Source organism: Eschrichtius robustus, chromosome 1, assembly GCF_028021215.1.
Source record: "Eschrichtius robustus isolate mEscRob2 chromosome 1, mEscRob2.pri, whole genome shotgun sequence".
Classification (NCBI taxonomy): domain Eukaryota; kingdom Metazoa; phylum Chordata; class Mammalia; order Artiodactyla; family Eschrichtiidae; genus Eschrichtius; species Eschrichtius robustus.
Genome location: NC_090824.1, coordinates 61,439,394 through 61,462,740, shown reverse-complemented (window position 1 = coordinate 61,462,740; position 23,347 = coordinate 61,439,394). Strand labels below are relative to the sequence as shown.

At 33.9% G+C, this 23,347-nt stretch overlaps 1 protein-coding gene, 1 non-coding gene and 1 pseudogene across 6 annotated transcripts in view; all 3 read left to right on the top strand.

Moving 5' to 3' along the window:
• The window catches only part of MIPOL1 (mirror-image polydactyly 1), a 317,627-nt gene that overhangs the window by 168,424 nt on the left and 125,856 nt on the right, over window positions 1–23,347 (top strand). The gene's annotated exons all lie outside the window — the stretch shown is intronic.
• On the top strand, window positions 8,344–8,450 carry LOC137754286 (U6 spliceosomal RNA). The gene has a single exon (XR_011071800.1). It is a non-coding gene; the product is annotated as a U6 spliceosomal RNA (small nuclear RNA).
• On the top strand, window positions 8,486–9,044 carry LOC137763359 (eukaryotic translation initiation factor 2 subunit 3 pseudogene; annotated as a pseudogene).

Below are 23,347 nucleotides of genomic sequence, written 5' to 3'. Positions count from 1 at the left end.
CATATTTAATTTATTTAGAAAACTAACATTTGACATTAATTGACATAGCTATAGTATGTCTTCTGTATCAAAATGACTCCATTCTGTTGTTCAGTGTTGGTTAGTTTTTCTGTTATGTTGATGCATTAAAGCAGATATTAAATTTTATCATTAATTCAGTGCCTGGTCTCTCATCAAATCCCCTTAATTACAAATTGACTCCAAGGATTAGACAGCATGGATTTTAATTTTAACTGAAACAAAAAAGGCATCTTGAAAAATCACTCTTGCCTAGTGACTCGTAGACACATTTTAAAAGATCCTATAATTTATTGCTTAGTATTTAAAGTTCAATACAATACAAAATATACCACCAACATTTTTATTATCTTATATTCATATTAAATACGTGTTTTAAAATATATTTTATAGTCTTGAAAAAACTCTTGAGTATTTTCAGATAAATAGCAGCCTCAGGAGTTTTGATAACTTGTAACCCTTTCTTTAGAAAACGTTAACTTTGAATCTTGCACAACCATAATTGTATCTGAATGACATTTATATTTTCTTGTATTTCTGCTTCCTTAATAATTTCACAAAATCATACAGTGTGATTTTATATAGCCCATAGAAGTCTTCCCAGTATAATCCAATATTCTATTTCCAGTACTGTATTATTTGCAGTTTATGACTATTTCATTAAATCTTCATTTCCTTTTGATACTTGCTATATTAAGTCCAGAATCATTTTTGTGCGTTTTACTCTGAAGATATATGAACTTTTCTGTCATTTCTAAAAGTGCCAGTTTTTAAAATTAAATTTTTTTACATAATTATTCATTTTAAATAGTAGAACGACTATTCATTTTTTACTAGAATAAGAGGATGATGAACTTAAGTCATGATCACTGATCAAAAAGTGTATATGTCCCCTGTATTTTTGTTGCATTATATGGTGATCAGCTATTAACTCTGAGTTGCCTCTTAAAAAATTCACTTATTCTTCTTAAAAGTTTCTGGAATCTAACTTGTGTTAGTAGTCACTTATGTTGACTTTTATCTAGATCCATAAGTTTTCAAGTAATCACTTTACTTTAGAAAGACCAAGAAATAATTACTAATAAACTCTAAGTATTCTAAGGTAAATCATTTGTTTTTTTTAATAAATTCTGTTGTCAATTACCTTTACCTTTTGAGAGGTTGTAAAATATAAGTAATAATGTTCTTTCCAGTTAAGTGGATATTGTATATCTTATATTTTTGTAAATTGATTTTTAAATAGTATTCCATTGTGGGTTTTTGTGCTGTTGCTGTTAAGCTGGATTTTTATATGCTAAAAGGTAGCATCCAAATGAGCTCAGCTCATCATGGAAAAAATAAATTGCCTAGAAACAGATTGTTTACGTAATATTAGATGGTAATATAAACCAACAAAAGCAGGAAATTAACTTCTAAGGCTGACACACTGCCCTTTCCTTGCTCCTTTGTGCTTGTAGGTATCATGTATGTGTAGTGATACCAAAGTACACTGGACTTAGTTCAGAACTGTCAAACATAATTCTAAATTTCTTTACTTTGTTGGTTTATGTCACAACTTAATATTATTATTTTGTCCCTTAATGCTGTATAATGTCCTTCACATGTGAGATGAAGCAATGCATGCGTGAATCGGAACAAGATGGAAAAGTTTGCTTTCTCTCACTTACAGTTGATTGCCTCTGATTAGCCAATATCGTGCAGCTCTGATGTAGTTCTTTAAATTTTGAAAAAGGTAATACAAGAAAAAATTATAACATATCTGAGGAAATTTTTGAAAAATCTAGGTACTGATTAAAAACGTTATTCACTCTTAATTTTTATTCCTGTTGATTACTTTTTATTTTATCATTTTCTTGTCATCTTGAAAGGCAAGTATCTCTCTTTACAAAAAAACTTCGGGCAATGAGAAACTACTAGTGTTTTATTATGAATACTCAAATACACAAGTATGATTTCACAGAGCAGTTATAATATGAATTGCAGAAAGGAATTATATGTGGAATTCTGAGGGTAGGGCTAAACCTCTCAAAATATCCCCCAAGATTTATTTGGACTGATAGAAACTTGGCCATTCTTTTAACAGCACCTGTTTCTTGATGATTACGGTAAAATGTGAATAATTGATTCACTTGGTTTTTATATTCAGTAGTTACGTAAGAGCTCATCAACTGTTAATGAGTGTTATCTTTGCTTTGGGGGGCTCTTTTATAGTATTATGGGGGGACTTTGTATACTAAATGATATTTCAGTATTAGAAAATTGATTCCTTTTATGAATATGAGTTCCATGTCTGTAGCAGTTTGGAAATTATTTTGCTTTCTCTTTTTCTCTGTAAACAATTTCTACCCCTATTTAGGTATTCATTAGAACAGTTTTCTAAAAGAGAATTACATATTTTCAAGCTTTGAATTTTTCTTAATCTAAATCTTTCCTTGCATTGTAACCAAAGGTACTTGACTGCTTTTTTTAAAAAAAATTCTTATTTATTTCTCATTTGTATGTTAAACCTTATAGAAGATCAGATACTTTCTGTAAAAATTATACAACAGAGCAAACTATCTAAGTGGGGTCAAACAAAAGATTTTGCTCTCAGAAACTAAAGTGCTATAAAATATGGTGGTAGAGGGGTGTGTAAAGTTGGGGGTGGTAGTAATTCTTTACAAAATTCTGCTTTTGTTTTATGCAAGTAGTGTTTAATTGGCTAGATTTAAAAGTAGTGAAAAAATGATCTATTTGCTAGAGGTTTGCAAAACAGTACTTTAAGCTCTTACTTGTTTTGAGGTGTTGAAAGGTGAAACATTTGACATTTTCTTTTCGGGCATTGCTTTAAAAAACAGAGGGCGGGAAAGAGGCGTTGCCACATCAGAGTTAAGGGTGTTTGTGGTTGTCCGTGACAGCAGCTCTAGTTTTAAAACACCTGTGTTTACTTTCCAGCTTTTCAGAGTCTGCCTGAAAGTGGCCTAAGAATGGCACAGGCCTTCATGATGGCTGGGGTTTTTTATAATACAGAGAAAGAATTAAACTTTATACTTCAGTTTTCTGTTGCAAGCATTTAATTAGTTTATACATTTTATCTCTTCATATACTTACATGTGTACATCAGATAATGCATTATTTACATAATCTATAGATTATAATATATAATTATTTTTATAGATATGTTTTGCTTTTTGTTCACTGATTGGAAAAAGGCTGGTGAAAAACTCTTCAGTATATTGTACAGATGTATTTTCATTCACAATATAAAGATGTTACTGAAAAAAATGAAAATGAAAATTCAATACCTTTTCAGAGAGAAATGAATGTAGTCTAACATGTATTACATTATTTTGTTAATTTATTATCTTTAGTGGTTTGGATATAGGTTGATGTTTCAACTTGCCTATCATTGCTTCACTGGTCATTGTTTCCAATTTAGGGACATGCGCTTTTTAAATAATTATTTTGGACATTTCTTATTATTTTATAATATTCAAATGATACCTACATATTGTATAAACTTTATTATTCTCAAAGTTGAGGTATTCTTACCTATGACAGTTTAGTTTAACGAAGTTTAGTTTTTACTGATTTATTTGTTTCAGTATTTTTTTGTTTTCAGACCTCGTAATTATAGACTGAAGCCAGATGTCATATACTCTGTGATGCATTCCTGTAATATTCAAATTCTTGATTATAATAACAAGACATTTCCATGAGATTACAGTTAATGTCAAGCCTCCTTGGTGTATAAAAGAAATAATTCTATCTTTTGGTAAGAGATAGGTGTTCTTTATTTCTCCATATAACTAGTTTTTAACATTTTATGTATTTAAACCCTTTTGAGAAGCAAATGCCGGTTTTGAAGCTTTTCCCTTAAAAAACACACATGCACAGAAATTTGTTTATAGTTTCAAGGAGTTTATTACCCTCCCAACCCCATCCATGTGCCCCAGGATAAGAACCCTATTCTAGGTCTTATTTTCTTTAGATAGTTGTTAATTCTTTAGATAGTTGTATAGACAGTTGTTAACCTAGTATATCAGAGAATCACCAAGTCAAATAAAGTATTAAGTGCTTAGTACAAATCACCATGTTAGGAATTGAAAAACATAAAGCAGACACTGATTTTACCAGCTTTAAATATAAATAGTATTTTAACAATATACTTCAAATCCTATGATGGCTACACATTGTCAGTGTCCTAATCTCAGCACCTCAGGGGATTTGAAATAAAAATGATAATTACCTCATTTTTCTAGACAGAAGCAATTGACAATATACCTATTATATTATTGAAAGATAAAGGCAATTAATATTATTACATAAAAGCTGCAAAAAAGATGATATTCTACTTCAAAAATGGAATCATTTTGGTGTAGGCATCCATCTAGGTGGATAATGCTCAGCTACAGACAGTATCTTAAAGGAATTATGTGTAATAATAATGTGTATCACCTGAAAGATAATGAAAACTTGAGGAAAATAACTGATAATTAAGTTGTTAAAATATGAAAGAATTCAGAAAAAGACAATTTAAAATGTTTGAAACAGAGGAAAAGCAGCAAAATTAAGTGGCATAAGTTATATGACAAATAACTAAAATATTTTAATAAGGATTTATAATAATACTTTATTGTATATGATTTAACTTGAATCAGAAAAACTATCTTGGGCAAATGAAACTGCTGAGAAAAAGAATAATTTTATTTAAAATCTTCCATTTTTTTCTTTTCTGTGACTACTAATGAGGAAGTAAAAGGGAGAAAAGATTCTCTTAGTGCAGTGAGTACATTTGTTCCAGAAACTGTCAAATTGCTTAACTTAACTCTTGAAACTTGATACAGGATTTCCATTGGGTGTGCCAATTTTGTCCTGGTGGCAGCTCTTGTTAGATAGTAGTACATATCTCTGACGTAAGTTTCAGCATAATTCATGTGTAGTCACTTTTTGTGTTCTATAAGATTTATAATTCTTTAATAAAAATTTAATGTGTGTATCTGTCTCAAGCACACTTTCAACTTCCCTAGTTGTAAGACCATAATTCTCTATACATACACAGCATTTTCCTGAGTCTTGAGCCATTAGTCCTATGTTTGGAATGTATTTATTATAAAGCATTGGGTGTTTTAAAATTCATATTTCTCTAAAACTAATATTTTCCCATATAACTTTAAGGGGAAATAGGAAAATGTTAAGATCCAAAAAATATTCTAAAAATTAAATGAGACAAGATAAAATAATTGAAACAAGAGAGAAAGCCAAAGATATGGCTTGTAACTATGCAAATGTATGATAATGTAACTTGCAGAATTACATATTATTTCATGTCCAATTTTGAAGTAAGCATGAACGGAAAAAATACTAAATCAGTGATCAGGAAAATCATTAAGTAACAACTCTGAAACAATGTAACACCTTAAGAAACTTTGTTGGACTCTCTTCTTAGGATTAAAAATAAAACGAGTTAATCAGCATTATTGGAGAACCATGTTTTTTATTTAAAAGAAAGCTGAGTCATTAAGCACCTTAGGTCCTTTAATTCAACCAATACTGACTATCTTTCAAAAATATATTAATATATTTGCTTACCATAGTAAATTTTGTAAACCTAATATAATTGCATCAGATATGGTTTGCTTGTTTCAAGGATCAGAAAATCACACCCAAAATTTCTTTTAAAAAAAAAATGCTTATTTTTCACATAACCGAAAGACCAAGGATAAGGCTAACTTCCAGAGATTACTTTTTGTTCAGTTGTTAACTGTAATTTTAGTCAACTTTATTGAGGTATCATTTAAATACAATAAATTGCATCCATCGTAGGGGTATACAGTTCAGTAATTTTGACAGATATGTGTCCGTCATAATAAAGATACAGAGCATTTCAGTCAACCATCCCTCCACCCCTGGCCCCAGTAATCCCTGATCTGCTTTTTGTCACTATAAATTCATTTGCATTTTCTAGAAGGTTATATTAATAGAATCATATAATATGTACTCTTTTGTATCTGGCTTCTTTCAGCATGGTGATTTTGAGATTCATCCATGTTGCGTGTATCAGTAGTTCATTCCTTTTTTCAGCTTCAGGAAAGTCTTGCTCTCTGAAGTTTTATTCCATCTCTGGATTTTGTTTGTTTTCCTCTGTATACTAGCTTAATTTTCAGGTTATATGGAGCTAGAAACTTCAGCCTTTATGCTTCCCAGTTGAAGTCTAAAAGGAAAAAGCAAATTATCAAAAACAGAAATCCTAGAATTGGGGCTAGTTAACTTGGCTTGGACTAATAGGGATCATGTGCTTATTTACTTATCTCTGAAATGATTGTTGTGGCCAAAGGAATGAAATATACTGACTGCCTTAGGACAGTACAGGTCTATCCCTAAAGCTAGATTGTGAGTGGGGAAGGAGGGTGTGATGGTTAATTTTATGTGTCAGTTTGCCCAGGTATTTAGCTAAGCATTATTTCTGGATATGTCTCCAGATAAGATTAACATATGAATTGTTGAACTCAGTAAAGCAGATTGCCCTCCCCAATGTGGGCGAGCATGATCCAATCCATTGAGGGCCTGAATAGAACAAAAGGCAGAAGAAGGGAGAATTTGTTCCTTCTCTGCCTGACTGTTTGAGCTGGGACATCAGTCTTCTCCTACACTTGAACTAGGATTTGCATTATCAGCTACCATAGTTCTTAGGCCTTCAGACTCAGGCTGGGACTTACAACATTGACTCCCCTGTTCCTCAGGCCTTCAGACCCAGACTGAACTACACCATAAGTTTTCCTGGGTGTCCAACTTGCAGATGGCAGATCATGGGACTTCTTAGAACCCTATTAGTTCAGTTTTTCTGGAGAATCCTGACTAATACAGATGGGTTTCCAAAAGAAATTTGAAATATTATTTTGCCAGAAGAACTAAGAAAGAATGAAGCATAATAAAACAAACCAAAGACAGATTTCTACTTTAATAACATGACTAAAAATTTATGCAGGCATGTAGTAAAACTGCATTTAGTTTCTATTCCTTACCTTTTCAACTCTTAAAGAAAAGACGATAAGCACAAATTTAACATGCATATGTGTATATACATTCATATATTTATGCATACTCATTCATACATATTGTGGCTAATCACATGGTCTACATGGAATAGATCTGTGTTTTTTAAGTTGGATTCCTTGACAGTCTGGAAATCTACGTCTTTATTCTTTTTTCCATCAATTTTTATGGTATATATTCTATGTTGTGTCTTCTGGCCCTTGATTTTTTATTCTTGAGAATCATTTATTCATGAAAATTCAGTGTGTTTTCAAATAAAAGGCTTTAGCTTCTGCTTCTGGGTGGGATCAAGTGGTTTACAACATTCCAGCACTCCTTTCAAGAACAACTGAGAAAAGTAATTTATTTAAAGGGATCAGAGAGCTGTTGGGGGCAATGAGAACAAAATTGCCCCAGACAGTGGTAGCAAAAAATCTGAAAGGAGAACTGATTTCTTTAGTCACTTTTACCCTGTAGGCATTTGCTGATTATCTGTACGTAGAAATCTGAAAATTCCAGCCTTATACTCATGGAGCGTCACTGCTAGGACACAGAAAAACCAGCAGATTTTTGGTGGTGATGTTGAGGGAAGGGGAATTCAAGTGCACATTTAGTAGTGCCTTCAGGACATCTGAGGCTGTACAGGTTAGGAGATTAAAAACATAAACAGAAAGTCTCTGAGAATCAGGATGGACTTCACAGCTGTTTTATGAGAACCAGAGGCTACAGACTGGCATTTACAACTGCACAGTTCTTGTTTGAATTAATGTGATCACCTCCTACTCCATCTGCCTGGCATAAGTAAGGCTGAACCTCCAGAATAAATAATGTCTGAAATCTCTACCATTATTTTACAAGCAATGACAGGCATTCAGTTGAAAATTACTAGGCACAAAAAAAGATAAGACTACATGACCAAAACTAGGAGAAATGCACATTATATAAAACACCTCAAAGTTGACCCAGATATTAGATGGAGTTAGATGGACAAGGACTTAATAATAACAATGCAATCCCTATGAAATTACCAATGGCATTTTTCACAGAATTAGAACAAAACATTTTACAGTATATATGGAAACACTAAAGCCCACAGATAGCCAAAGCAATCTTGAGAAAGAAAAATGGAGCTGGAGGAATCTGACTCCCTGACCTTAGACTATACTACAAAGCTACAGTCATCAAAACAGTATGGTACTGGCACAAAAACAGAAATATAGATCAATGGAACAGATAGAAAGTCTGGTGATAAACCCACGCCCCTATGGTCACCGAATCTATGACAAAGGAGACAAAAATATACAATGGAGAGTGCTCGCTTTGGCAGCACATATACTAAAATTGGAATGATACAGAGAAGATTAGCATGGGCCCTGCGCAAGGATGACACACAAATTCATGAAACGTTCCATATTTTTTTGTGTTGTCCCACATATTTTGATTACTCACTTACATGTTTCAGGTGGGCCAGGAGATAGCAGTCAGACCTGGTATTGTTTCCAAAGATAGTGAAGGAAAACTCATGTGTAAACCAATCTTTTCCAAAATTGTATCACTTTTTGTGGAACACAGTGATCTTCAGTATGCTGCTCCAGGGGGTCTTATTGGAGTTGGAACAAAAATTGACCCCACTTTGTGCCGGGCTGACAGAATGATGGGGCAGGTGCTTGGTGCAGTTGGAGCTTTACCTGAGATCTTCACAGAATTGGAAATTTCCTATTTCCTACTTAGACGACTTCTTGGTGCATGCACAGAAGGAGACAAAAAAGCAGCAAAGGTGCAAAAGCTGTCTAAGAATGAAGTGCTTATGGTGAACATAGGATCCCTTTCAACAAGAGGAAGAACTAGTGCAGTCAAGGCTGATTTGGGTAAAATAGTTCTTACTAATCCTGTGTGCACAGAAGTAGGAGAAAAAATAGCCCTTAGCTGAAGAGTTGAGAAACACTGGCATTTAATTGTTGGGGTCAGATAAGAAGAGGAGTAACATCAAGCCAACAGTAGATGATGACTGAAGATTATCAGTTAAATAATACATTTGGATGAAGTTAGAATTTCTCTTAACAACCTAGGGGTATAATTTCAGAGCAATACTGGGGATACAGTTCATTACATTAGTAGAAATGTAAAGTTGTTTTCATTTTCTTCTGATGAAAATTACCCTCTACTACTAAAGTAAATAATAGGGTCTATAATAAATGTCAGAATTGGCAGACTGATGGATTTAATCCACATTTTAGCAGTAATTGATCATTAAACAGTGTTACATTTGTGCATCAATTCAGGCTTGAAATGAAACTACTGTTACAACCAGCCTTTGCTATAGCATACATACCACTGACCCTGTTTGAAATAAAAATTTTCTCTTATTAAAAAATAAATAATATATATATATATATATATATATAATATATATACACACACACAATGGAGAAAAGACAGTCTCTTCGACAACTGGTACTGGGAAAACTGGACAGCTACATGTAAAAGAATGAAATTAGAACATTCCCTAACACCATACACAAAAATAAACTCAAAATGGATTAAAGACCTAAGTGTAAGGCTGGATATTATAAAACTCTTAGAGGAAAACATAGACAGAACACTCTGACATAAATCACAGCAAAATCTTTTTCAGTCCGTCTCCCAGAGTAAAGGAAATAAAAACAAAAGTAAACAAATAGAACCTAAGTAAACTTAAAACCTTTTGCACAGCAAAGGAAGCCATAAACAAAATGAAAAGAAAACCCTCGAATGGGAGAAAATATTTGCAAATGAAGCAACTGACGAGGGATTAATCTCCAAAATGTACAAACAGCTCATGCAGCTCAGTATCAAAAAACAACCCAATTAAAAAAATGGGCAGAAGATCTAAATAGACAGTTTTCCAAAGAAGACATACAGATGGCTAAAAAGCACATGAAAAGATGCTCAACATCCCTAATTATTAGAGAAATGCACATCAAAACTACAATTAGGTATCACTTCACACCAGTCAGAATGGTCATCATCAAAAAAACCTACAAACAATAACTGCTGGAGAGGGTGTGGAGAAAAGGAACCCTTCTGCACTATTGGTGGGAATGTAAATTGGTGCGGCCACTATGGAGAACAGTATGGAGTTTCCTTAAAAAACTAAAAATAGAGCTACCATATGATCCAGCAATCCCACTCCTGGGCATATATCTGGAGAAAACCATAATTCGAAAAGATACATGCACCCCAATGTTCATTGCAGCACTAGTTACAATAGCCAGGACATGGGAGCATCCTAAATGTCCATCAACAGAAGAATGGATAAAGAAGATGTGGTACATATATACAATGGAATATTACTCAGCCATAACAAAGAATGAAATAATGGCACATGCAGCAACATGGATGGACCTTAGAGATTGTCATACTGAGTGAAGTTAAGTCAGACAGAGAAAGACAAATGTCATATGATATTGCTTATATGTGGAATCTAAAAAAGGTATAAATGAACTTACCTACAAAACAGAAATAGAGTTACAGGTGTAGAAAACAAACTTATGGTTACCAGGGGATAAGGGGGGGAGGGATAAATTGGAAAAAGAAATAATAGCTATGATTAAAATATTCAAAAAGATAGAGAAAATGAAAGAGAAAGCAGATAAACAGATTATTTCACCAGAAAATTGGAACCTCTATAAAAGGATCAATTGGAAATTCTAGAACTGAAGAATACAATATCTGAAATTGCAAACTTATTAGATTGGTTTAGGGGCAGAAGCCAAGATTAGTAAACTAAATAACAGAGTCACAGTAAATTTTTTAATTGAAGCACAGAGATACAAAGAAATTTGGGTGAGAAAAAAATGTATCTGAGAAGACAGGTGAAATTTAAATAGCCCAGTATATGTGTAATTGGAGTCAGTGAAGGAGATGAGGAAAACAGTGGCACAGAAGCAATAGTTGAAGAGATAACAACCAAGATTTTCCCAAAACTGATGGAATACTTTCAAACCACAAATTCATGAAGTTCTAAGAATTTCCAGCAGGATAAATAAATGAAAACCACACATAGACACAGCATAGTAAAAGTTATGAACTTCAGAGAGAAGGAGGAAAATCTTAAAAGCAGACTAAGGAAAATGGTTTGTTCAAAGAACAATAATAAGACTGACTGCTGCCTTCTCAGTAGAAATAATAGAAACCAGAAGAGAGTAGAATGACATAATTAAAGCTCTGGGAAAAGTTCCCAATGTAGAATTCTATGCCCAGTTTAATATCCTTCAAAGTGAAAGGACAAAAACTTAGAGAATTAGTCACTTGCTTGTCTGCATTGAAAGAAATAGTAAATGGAGTTCTTCAGGCAAATGGAAAACAATTCCAAACATAAACAGAGAAATGTAGGAAGGAATGAAGAGCAACCAAAAGGATAAGTGTACTGAGAAACATTAAAATATTGACTTAATGTAGCCTATTCAAAAACAACAACAATAATGCCTTCTGAGGTTTAAAATGTATTTATAACTAAAATGCATGGCAAAAGTAACCCTAACGCCAGCAAGCATGTAATGTACTCAAAATGTCTAAGCATCACTGATAAAAGTAACTGTTCATATTAGTTAAAATTCAGGAAAACAAGTTACAAAAGTTAGAATCTCTAAGATAACCATGAAAAAGGATGTTAAACAATGCATGCTTAGGAACAACAATGAAATCAAAGCAGAAATTTAAAAATACCTTGAGACAAATGAAAATGAAAACACAACCATACAAAATCTATGTGATGCAACAAAAGCAGTTCTTAGAGGGAAGTTCACAGCAATACAGGCCTTCCTTAAAAAGAAGAAAAATCTCAAATAAACAACCTAAGCTACCACTTAAAAGAATTAGAAAAAGAAGAACAAACAAAACCTAAAGTCAGCTGAAGGAAGGAAATAATAAAGATCAGAGAGGAAACAATGTATACTTAGGAACTACTAAAGGAGGTTGGTGGTATAATAGAATATATTGAATGATCCAAAAGATGATGATAAAGGAGAGAAAAGGAATGCAAAAAATGGATCAGATGGAAACCAAGATTAAAATTGTAAACATAATTGTAATAAGGGTAGTTTGCTAAATGAAAAGGACAAATATTCTAATTAAAAAGCAGAGATTGTCAGACTATGTAATAAAACAAAACCCAGCTGTGTACTGCTTATAAGAAATACACCTTAAATTATAATGGTACAAAAAGCTGAAAGTCAAGAGTGACAAAAGAAACATTATGCAGGTATTAAAATAAAGCTGAGGTATTTATATTCATAGCAAACAAAGTGGACTTTAAGAAGCATTATATTAGAAATAAAGGATATCTAACATTGATAAATATAAAGAAAATATAACAATTCTAAATCTATATACACCCAGTAGTAGTTTCAGAATATATAAAGTGAAAATTGATGGAACTGAAAGGAGAAATAGACAGATTTACAATCATGTGGTAGATTTTAACACATCTTTCTCAGTAATTGATAGAACAAACAAATCAAAATCAGAAAGGATATAGAAGATTTCAACAATGTAGTTAACCACCTGATACACACACACACACACACACACACACACACACACACACACACACACACACACACACACACACACACACAGTGGGGGCAGGGGGAGTTAGAGAGAGAGAGAACTTTGCAACTCAAACAGACCATAGAGGGAAAGTGATATACTTAAAATGTATTTATTAGAAAAGCAAAAAGGCCGAAAGCAAATATTCTAAGATTCTACCTCAGGAAGCTAGAATAAGAACAGCTGAATGGCAATGAACCTGGCAGACAAGAACTTATGGGAAGAGCATTTGGGGGTGGGGGAGTTGATAAAATAAACATTCTGAGACAGGAATATACATGATATAGTGAGTAAATAGGAAGAAATTCAAAATGACTGGAACACAGTGAGTGAGGGGGGAATAGATATATAAAATTAGATCTGAAAGTTAAGCTGGATCTCTTTTTTGCAGATGATCATGATCTTATACATAGAAAACCCTAAGGAGTCCACCAGAACACCATTAGAGCTAATAAGTCAACAGAGTAACAAAATTCCAAGTCAACATACAAATATCAGTTCCATTTTTATATACTAACCATGAGCAATCTCAAAAGGAAATTATGAAAATAATTCCATTTATAATAGCATCAAAAAGAATAAAATACCTAGCATTTAACTTAACCAAGGAGAGGAAAGACTTGTACAATGAAAGCTACAAAAGAAATTTGATGAAAGACATTAAAGAAGACATATATAAATGGAAACACATCCCATGTTCATGGATTAGAAAACTTAATATTGTTAAAGAATACTACCCAGAACAATCTACAGAGTCGATGAAAAATCCCTATCAAAATCCCAATAACATTTGTTGCAGAAATAGAAAAACCCATCCTAAAATTCATATGGAATCTCAAGGGAACCAAATAGTCAAAACAATCTTGAAAAAGAACAAAGTACTCAAAATTCCTGATTTCAAAACTTACTACAGAGCTGTAGTAATCAAAACACTGTGTTACTGGCACAAAGACAGACATATAGACCAATAGAGTAGAATAAAAGAGCCCAGAAATAAACCTTCATGTATATATATAACCAAATGAATTTGGACACCGGTGCCAAGACCATTCAGTGGGGAAAGGACAGTATTTTCAATAAATGATTCTGGGAAAACTGGATATCCACACCCAAAAGAATGAAGTTGGACCCTTACCTAACATCACATATAAAAATTAACTCAAAGTGGACCAAAGACCTAAATATAACAGCTAAAATCATAAAATTTTTAGAAGAAAACATAGGGCAAAGGCTTCATGTCATTGAATTTGGCAGTGATTTCTTGGATATGAATCTAAAAAACATAGGTACCAAAGAAAAAATTGATAAGTTGGATTTCATTAAAATTTTATTTAATTGTTCATCAAAAGACAATACCAACAGAGTAAAAAGACTGCATAGAATGGGAGAAAATATTTGCAAATCATATATCGATGATTAATAAGGAATTAATATCCAGAATATATAGAGAACTTCTAAAACTCAACAGCAAAAAACCAAAACAACCCAATTAAAAAAAGGGCAAGGACTTGAATAGCCATTTCTCCAAAGAAGGTATACAAATAACCAATAAGCACATGAAAAGATACTCAGCATCACTAATCATTAGGTAAATGCAAGTCAAAACTACAATGATACACTCCCTCACACTCATTAGGATGGCTACTATCAAAAAAAAAAAAAGACAAAATAATAAGCATTGGTGAGGATGTGGAGAAAGTGGAACCCTTGTGCACTGTTAGTGAGAATGTAAAATGGTTCAATCGCTGTGGAAAACAGTATGGTATTCCTCAAAAAATCAGAAGTAAAACTACCATATGATCCAGCAATTCCACTTCAGGGTATGTAGCCAAAATAATTGAAAGCAGGGTCTCAAGAGATATTTTTATACCCATGTTCATAGAAGCATTATTCAAAATAGGTAAAATGTGGAAGCAGCCCAAGTGTCCATGGATAAGCAAAATGTGGTGAATACATGCAATTGAATATTATTCACCCCTAAAAAGGAAGGAAATTCTGACACATGCTACAACATGAATGAACCTTGAGGACATTATGGTAAATGAAATAAGCCAGTCACAAAAAGACAAATACTTTATGATTCCACTTAGATGAGATACTTAGAGTAGTCAAAATCATAACAAAGTAGAATGGTGGTTGCCAGGGGCTTGGGGGTGGAGGGAAATAGAGAGTTATTATTTAACGGGCATAGAGTTTCAGTTTTACATAATGTAAAAAATTATGGCTATGGATGGTGGTGATGATTGCAGAACATTATGAATATGTTTAATACCACTGAACTGGACACTTAAAAATAGTTAAGACGATAAATTTTGTTATGTGTATTTTACCACATTTTTAAAATTTGGGGGAATAAAAGGTAAGCTGGAACTTTATTATGTTTTTAAAGTGACTTTTACATTGATAAGACTTTGGATTTTATGATAAGTATGTATCAGTGGTGTTTAATAGCAAATGAGAGACATAATTTAAGGTTTAAGAAGATCATGCTGGCTACTGCTATGTGTAATAGAGTTTGTAAAGGGTAGGAATAGAAGCAGGGAGAACCATTAGGAGACTATTATATTAGCTTAGATGAAAGATGATAGTGGCTTAGATTAGGGTGTTAGGAAGTAGAAAGAGTAGATGGGTTCAAGACAACGGCTGAAAGTACTTTTATGTTTGCATTCTGTGTTTGGATATCATAGTGATGGTGATTGTGTTCATTGGTGGGGGGTGCTTGGGGGAGTAACTTAAAGGAAAGAGAAGATTCAAGGATCAGTGTTCTGATTTTAGGCTGGGCGAACGGTAGTATTGCAATTGAGGTAGGAAAGATGAGAAGAGATAGGGTAGAACTCAAAGTTTTCGACGGGCTATGTTAGTTTTCACTTTAGTCACTTTGAATATACCATGGTAGCAGTTAGGTACAGACATTTGGGGTTCTCAGAGAGGAAGCCAGGACGGGGGATGTAAATTTTTAGAATCGTCTATATACATGGTTAATAGGCCATGGGTCTAGATTAGAGTATTAAGGGAAGAATACAGATAGAGAAGAGGAACAAGATGAAGCCCTGTGTCATTCTAACATATTTGAGGTGAAGGAGAGGAGAGAAAAGGAACAGCAAAGGAGAGTAGGAAGACACAGGAGAGTGGAGTAGCTAGGAAATCAAGGAAATTTTCAAGTCAGAGAGGGATATGGTCAACTCTTTCAATTGCTGTATAGTCCATCTAGTGAAATGAAGAAAAATACTTTTTGCTGGATTTGACTGTGTGGAGACTTATATGGTGACCTCAGTAGGAGCATTTTCAGTGGAACAATGGGTATAAATGCTCTGGGGGAGTAAGCTGAAGAGAAAATGTGTAATGAGAAAGTAAAGATAATGTAAACAAGTATCAGTTTGCTGTATAACTACAGAGATGGAGTGGTAGTTAAAGGGAGACCTGTGTCAAAGGAGGATACATCTGAAATATAGAAAAAAAAAATACAGTGTAGGAAGGATATGTATTCATACACGTAAACAGTTTGAATATTGTTTTCACCTTAACTTTTCATATTTTGATGGAAGCAAACCTCAGTTTGTGAGGTTGAATGAATGAATGAATGAAAAGTGAGAAAGTAGAGATAATATCTTGGGCTATTTTTCATCCTCTCACTTTAACACATAAGGTACATATCCTTAGCTCTGCCCACAGTAAGCTTATGTCAGATCATAAGAAATTCTTTCTTAACTCTTTAGGCCTCAGAGGACTAAGGTCTCACCCCCATTTCTCCAGTAAAATAGAGCTGCGGATTACTAACCTCATTCACCTTTATTTCCCCCAGAGATGCATTGCCAAAAGAAAAATGTACAATCTCATTTTCTTCACCTTTTTCCTTTCTTTAATTGTTTATTATCTATAACAACTTAATAGTAAAAATCATTGGAAGTGGATTAAGATGGACCTGCCTCATGCCAAAATCTGCAGTAATGGTTGGACCTTGACTATAATTCTTTGTGATAAGTTAAGGAGTTTGATGTTGGTTGTGTTCCATTAATTTGTGATTTAAGAAAGGACTTTTTAGGTATCCAGGATGTCCTAGTGCTTTGTCCAACATTATTGTTAGAAATACATTTAAAATCTACATGAAGGGGACTTCCCTGGAGGTCCAGTGGTTAAGACTTCGGCTTCCAATTCAGGGGGTGCGGGTTTGATCCCTGGTCGGGGAGCTAATATCCCTCATGCCTCGGGCCAAAAAACCAAAAATATAAAACAGAAGCAATATTGTAACAAAATCAATAAAGACTTTAAAAAAAACATAAAACAGAAGCTGTACTGTATCAAATTCAATAAAGACTTTAAAAATGGTCCACATCAAAAAAAATCTTTAAAAAATATAATAAAATCTACATAAAAATATGTTTAGTTAATTATAGAATTTTGCGAATGTTTGGAAACTTGGAATCTTAGAATTTTTTACCTGAATATCTTGCATCAAATAGATCAAATACAATGTGATAAATCGATATTTTGTTCCCAGTTTCCAAAACTGCAAGTAACGTAGTGAGGGAATGTTAATAAGTGTGTTGAAAAGCAGTCTTCCCCAGAAAATAAGTTTGCATACTTGTTAAACAAGATTAAACACATTTCTTTGTGAGATTTCTCAAAGTCTTTAATATTCTAATGTTCTTTGTGCATTTCTAAAAGAGATTTAAAGTACAGCAGGGACACTTATAAGACCAAGGGACCCTTTGTTCCCTTAGCACAAGTTAACATCGGTTGCGAGTTTCCTGTCACTCAGTTTGGGAAATTGTGGCATAAGCGAGGTTCAAATGTGGTCTGAATTATAGATACATCACAAATTTGTCACCATTATGTTATTGCGGTGACATCAAAGTATATACAGTACAATTTCTTCATTCTTAATCCTAAACTGCTATAAAAAATAATTACCCAGTTGAGCCAGTTGCTGTGATTGTGGCTTTATCTTCAACCTTAATTTTGTCCTAAGTGCCCCTTAGCGATTCTTTTAGCATGATCTCTGCAACAACCGTTTCTAACTTCCACTATTCTTTTAGAGGTCTTAATTCCGGTGCTCTTCCTCTTTCTCCCTGAGAGGATAAACTTGTATCTTACTTCACAGAGAAAATGGGTCTAGTAAGTATGATCTCTCAACCTCATCCTTATTTGCTTTCCTAATGTCTCAGAGGAGGTGACATCCCTCCTTCTATTCAGAGCTATTCCATCTGCTGTGCTCTCAATCCTGTGTTCTCTTGTTATAACAGTTGTTTCCAAATGATAGTCTGTGGATCAGCTGTGTATCAAAATTACCTGTAGAGTTTTTAAAAAATACAGATTCTAAAGCCCTCCCTCAGAGGATCTGATTCAGTAGGTCTGTGATAGGCCCTGAAAATCTGTTTTTAAAAAGTTCTCCAGGTGATTCTCATATGTAACCGGTTGCGGGGACCATTGATGGATGGAATTTTGATCTATTAGCTATATTTTTAGTACTTTTGGTGGGACAAATGTTTTTCATTTTTATGAATTCCAGTTAATCAATTATTTTATCTATGGACTGTGTTTTTGGCATCATCCTAAGAACTCTTTGCCTAATCCTAGGTCATAAAGATATTCTTCTACATTTTCTTCTAGAAGTTACATAGTTTTACATTTTACACTTAGACTTATCCATTTTGAGTTAACTTTTGTGTAACATGTGGCAGGTTGAAGTCTTTTTTTTTTCTTTTTTTCTTTTTTTTTGCATATGGATGTTTAATTGTTCCAACACCATTTGTTAAAGGACTCGACTCTCTCTGTTGAATTGCTTTGCACCTTTATCAAAAAAACAATTAACCGTATTTGTGTGGCTTCACTTCCAGACTAGCCAATCTGTTCTGTTGATCTGTCTGTCTGTCCCTTCACCAATACCAGACTGTCTTGATTTCTGTGGCTTTATAGGAGGTCTTAAAATTAAATAGTGTGATTACTCCAACTTTATTCTTCTTTTCAAAATTATTTTAGCTATTCTACTTTCCTTACCTTGTGTAAATTTTTAAATCAGCTTGTCTACATCTACAAGGAATCCTGCTGAGATTTTGCTAGGAATTGACCTATAGATTGATTCAAGTAGAATTGACATCTTTACTATTTTGAATCTTACAGTCCATGAACACGATATGTGTCTCCATTTATGTCTTCTTTGATTTCTTTAATAGCAGTTGTCTTTTTGAGCATACAGACCTTGTACAAGCTTTGTTAGATTTACACTTAAGTATTTATTATCAATATTGTAAATAATATTGTTTTTAATTTTGTGTTTCCAGTTGTATATTGCCAGTATACAGAAATACAAATGATTTTCGTTTGTTTATCTTGTTTCCTGCAGCCTTGATGAACTCACTTATTAGTTCTAGGTTTTTTGGGTTTTGGGGTGTTTTTTAAGATTCCTTGGGATTTTCAACACTGGCCATCATTTGTCTATAAATAGGGACTTTTTAATTTCTTCCTTTCACATGTGTATGTCTCTTCTTTCCTCTTCTTTCCTCTTCTTTCCTTGTTGCACTGACTGGAACTCCCAGCACTGTGTTGAATAAGAGTGGTTAGAGTGGACTTCATTGCCTTGTTCCCAATCTTGGGGAAAAGCATTCAGTCTTTCATCTTTAAGTACGTTGTTAGCTATAATTTTTTGTAGATACTCTTTATCACAACAAAGACGTTCTATAGAGTTTTTATCATGAATGGATGTTGAATTTTCTCAAAGGCTTTCTCAGCATCAGTTGAACACAGAAGTAGTTTGAACTCATGAATTCAAAATTGGACTCCAAATAAGTTACAGTTTACTACAGAAATTGAGAAAGCCCTGTTTAACTTGTCTGCCTGTAGTGGGTAGAATTGTGTCCTCCTAAAAAATCCTTAAGTTCTAATCCCTAGTACCTATTAATGTGACCTTATTTGGAAATCAAATCTTTGCAAATGTAATCAAGTTAAAATGAGGTTATACTGCATGAAGGTGGACCCTAATCTAATGACTGATGTCCTTATAAGAGGAAAATTTGGACACAGACTCAGAAGACACTGGAAAGAAAACCATATGATGACAGAGGCAGAGATTGGAGTGATGTGTACACAAGCCAAGGGATGCTAAGGATTGCTGGCCACCACCAGAAGCCAGGAAAAAGGCAGAAAACAGATTCTCTCTCATAGTGTCTGGAAGAAAGCAATCCTACTGACACCTTGCTGGCCTCAGAACTGTGAGAGAATAATTCTTGTGGTTTTAACCCACCCAATCTCTGGTAATTTGTTCCAGTAGTCCTAGGAAACTAATATAATGCTGCTTCCTGGTGACTTTGAGTTCCAAAACGGTTTTATTCCAAAAACTGGTCTTCTTTGTTTGTTTTTTGGTCGTATAAGTATTTTTCACAACCTACACATAACATTAAACAACTCAGGTGGTCCACTCTTCCTTCTTTAGGCTCCTTATAGCTTTTTCAGTGATCACCAAACAGTTTTAGAGAAAAGCATATAAATATCCTCATTGTGTTTCCAAATCATAGAAGGACATTCTTTTTGTCCTGTACTTTGAAAATATGATTTTATTACAGGCCAGCCTTTTAATATCTTTTCTATGGCCAGCAACAATGATAGCCATCATAGGCACATATCTAAGGAGGCTGTCTACCTCCATTTCTATAAAGTAAAGAATCTCATTAAATAATTTTGCGTGTTTTGAGAGAATCAAAAGTGAACAAAAACTTTCGTTATAAAAGCCTCAGTATCACGGGTAAACAGATCATACCCCTGTGTTAGAAGTATTGCATACAAGGTGTGCGGGACATTTGACAGGTAAGATCTTTTCATTTTATTTGGGAAGAAGTTTATAGACTGAAAAGAAACTGCCGAAATTTGCATTTACACTGTCTGCCTAATATCCAGATAAATGAGAAAAGTCTAGTTTATATTTGGACAAGATATCAACAATCTTTTGTTTTATGTTTTCTACGGTTTAAAACCCTCATAGAAATCAAGAAGACAATTTGAAACTCGATTTGTCAAATGAAAATACCTAATAAGTAGGGGGGATGATTTTTGTTGCTCTGACTTGGCACATCACTTGACATGGTATAGAAAGCGTGATTGCCATTAAGTGCTGGCAAAGTCAGCACTACACTGTAAGGGGCCAGCACAACTCATCAAAATCCCTTTTTGTTTATCCGTAGTTGCAGCCTCTGAGCCAAAATAGGTAATTTTACTCAGTTTCATAGAACAGTCAAGGAAACAAAACAATAATTTGTGTCTGTTTTGTGTAGTATGCCCAGGCTAATGCAGCCTGATGTAATTTATTATTATTGGTGTGATTTGGAGAGACCAAAAAAACCAAAAAAACCCTTTTGATTGATTTAGAAACACTTGCCTGTCTCACCCCAGACTTGGGAGATTGTTTCCATATGTTCTTTCACATCTCGCTCTCCAGCGTGTCCAACCCCAAATTCTCTCTGCATATCTTACAGTATGTTCTGTTTTGATTGTTTATCTGCCTAATCTACGTGTACATGTGTCCTCTCGTTTAGCCTTCATTTTTGGTGATGTCTTGGTCATGCCGGCATTGGGATTGTCATTCTCATTTTCATTATCTGAACTCTTAGAAAGCATGTTCATAATATTCACTGTGTTAAGCATTAAACTAGCACTATCTTGATACAAAGCACAACAATTACTGCACAGAGGAAGTCAGAGATGAACTGTTAACATTGACAGTGTACTTTTGTTGAACTTAAGTTGCATCACTAGGAGTGATGCAATGATGAATGATCCATGATTGTGAACCACAAATCATGGTTGCTAAATTAGTGGCCAGAGGAAAAAGCAGCAACTGCAGAGGAAAAGGCAGATAATTTTGCTGTGTCCGTCAGATACTAAAACCAGTATTGCTTTCAGCCCTATTTTTTGGACTACCATATGAGTTTGTACTCCCCGCTGCCAGACTTCTGCACCCATTGCCAAAGATCAGAACTTTTTACATCCCATGGAGGGGTTTCCCAAAATGGTTGGTCAGCCTATGGAGAACTCTGATGTCAGAGAGTAGACTCTTGAAAGTGAAGCAAAGGAGGTTGTACTTGGTATGATAGAAATAAGGCAGTTCTGATGATTTTTTTCCTGGAGGAATGATAAAATGTGTGACTTGATAATACCAGAGTTGGAGGAAAGTAATCTCACAGGTTTTAATAGAGTTAACTAGGGCAGGTGTAGGAAGGTAGGAAAGACTGGCTTGGAGGCTGTTGGAGTATTTAATGAATGAAGTGCATAAGTTCAAATTACTGGGACTGGAGGTCATTGATAAGGATAGGACAAAGTTCAATGAACCCTGCAGGATCAATACTAACTCCCTATGGAGTCAATATTATGATCCAAAAGGAGGACTATTTGCCATTTGTACAAAAGGAAAACAAATACAACTTTTAAAAGTTTGAATGAATGATAGGAAAAGAAGTGGTGGAATAAAAGTTGTTTTTGCCCTGAATACCAGAGCTCCAGTAGGCCCTCTTGTCTTGGAAAGAAGCTATCTCTGTCCAGTTAATGATCATGCCCTAAGAGAAACTTGCCAATCTGCCTAATGAAGAAACTACTTACTAAATCTTGCTCATCACCACTCTTCCAAATACACTGCTGTAGTTTTCAAATGTGCTGAGGGAACCCATTTGGGCTGATATGAATAGGCTTGAGAGTCCACATGTAGTTCAGAGAATTTGATTGCTGCATGGAGAAAGACCATATTCTACCACACAGTTGGCTCCAATTGAAGCCGTTTTAGTACAAGAAGAAAACTTAAAAATTAAAACAAGACTTCTTATGAAGGGTCAGATATTTTGAGGGAGTGATCAAAATAGACCAGCATTAAAAAAAAGATATCATAGGAGATTTGAACAACAGAATGATCAGGGACAAAAATCTAGTGATCTGGAAGAACAAAGGTAAAAAACAAAGAATTAGAGTGAAATGCTAGACAAAGAAAACTTAGTGTGTGGAAAACAGGAGTAACTCTAGAAGTGAAAGGAGTAGATGTAAGGGAAACCATATTCAAAGAAATAATAGATGAAAATTCACTTGAACCAAAGAAAAACTCAAGTTATCAAAATGAAAGTACATCGCAAGGACTGGGTAGAATAAATTTTTTACTCATATGTAAATTTATTTACATATGTTAAATGTATAGATATATCTGGCTAAAATATCTGTACTCTGTTGGTGAAGAGAAAATGTTTCCTTTCCAGCATAGGAATAATGGTTTGTAAAGGAAAGAGCATCATACTTGTATTAAATTTCTCACCTGCAAAACTGATAGTAGTACAGTGCAACTATATTAATAAATCTTACAGGGAAATACTGCAATCTAAGAATCCTATATCTATCCAAAATATCATTTATACAAGTGGGCAAAGCAAAGACTTTTGTTTTTTAACAAGTAAGTCTAAGAAAGTTCCTATTTATCCTTACTTGAAGAAGTATTATAGCCTAAAGAAAAGTAAAACAGATCTCAAAAGAAGGAAAGATAATGTATAAGAACCAGTGGTAGCCAATATGCCTTAAAATTTATAGATAAATTTAAGCAGTGATAAGATGATTTTAATTGTGATATGCGTTGAGAAAGGATTCTCAAAATATGTTATATACAACAGGAAAAATCCAAAATATGGCATGGACTACAGTTTTAAACTATTTCAAGTAAACTGTAGGAGTGGTAAGTGAGGATAGAAGAGGTTTTAAAAAACCT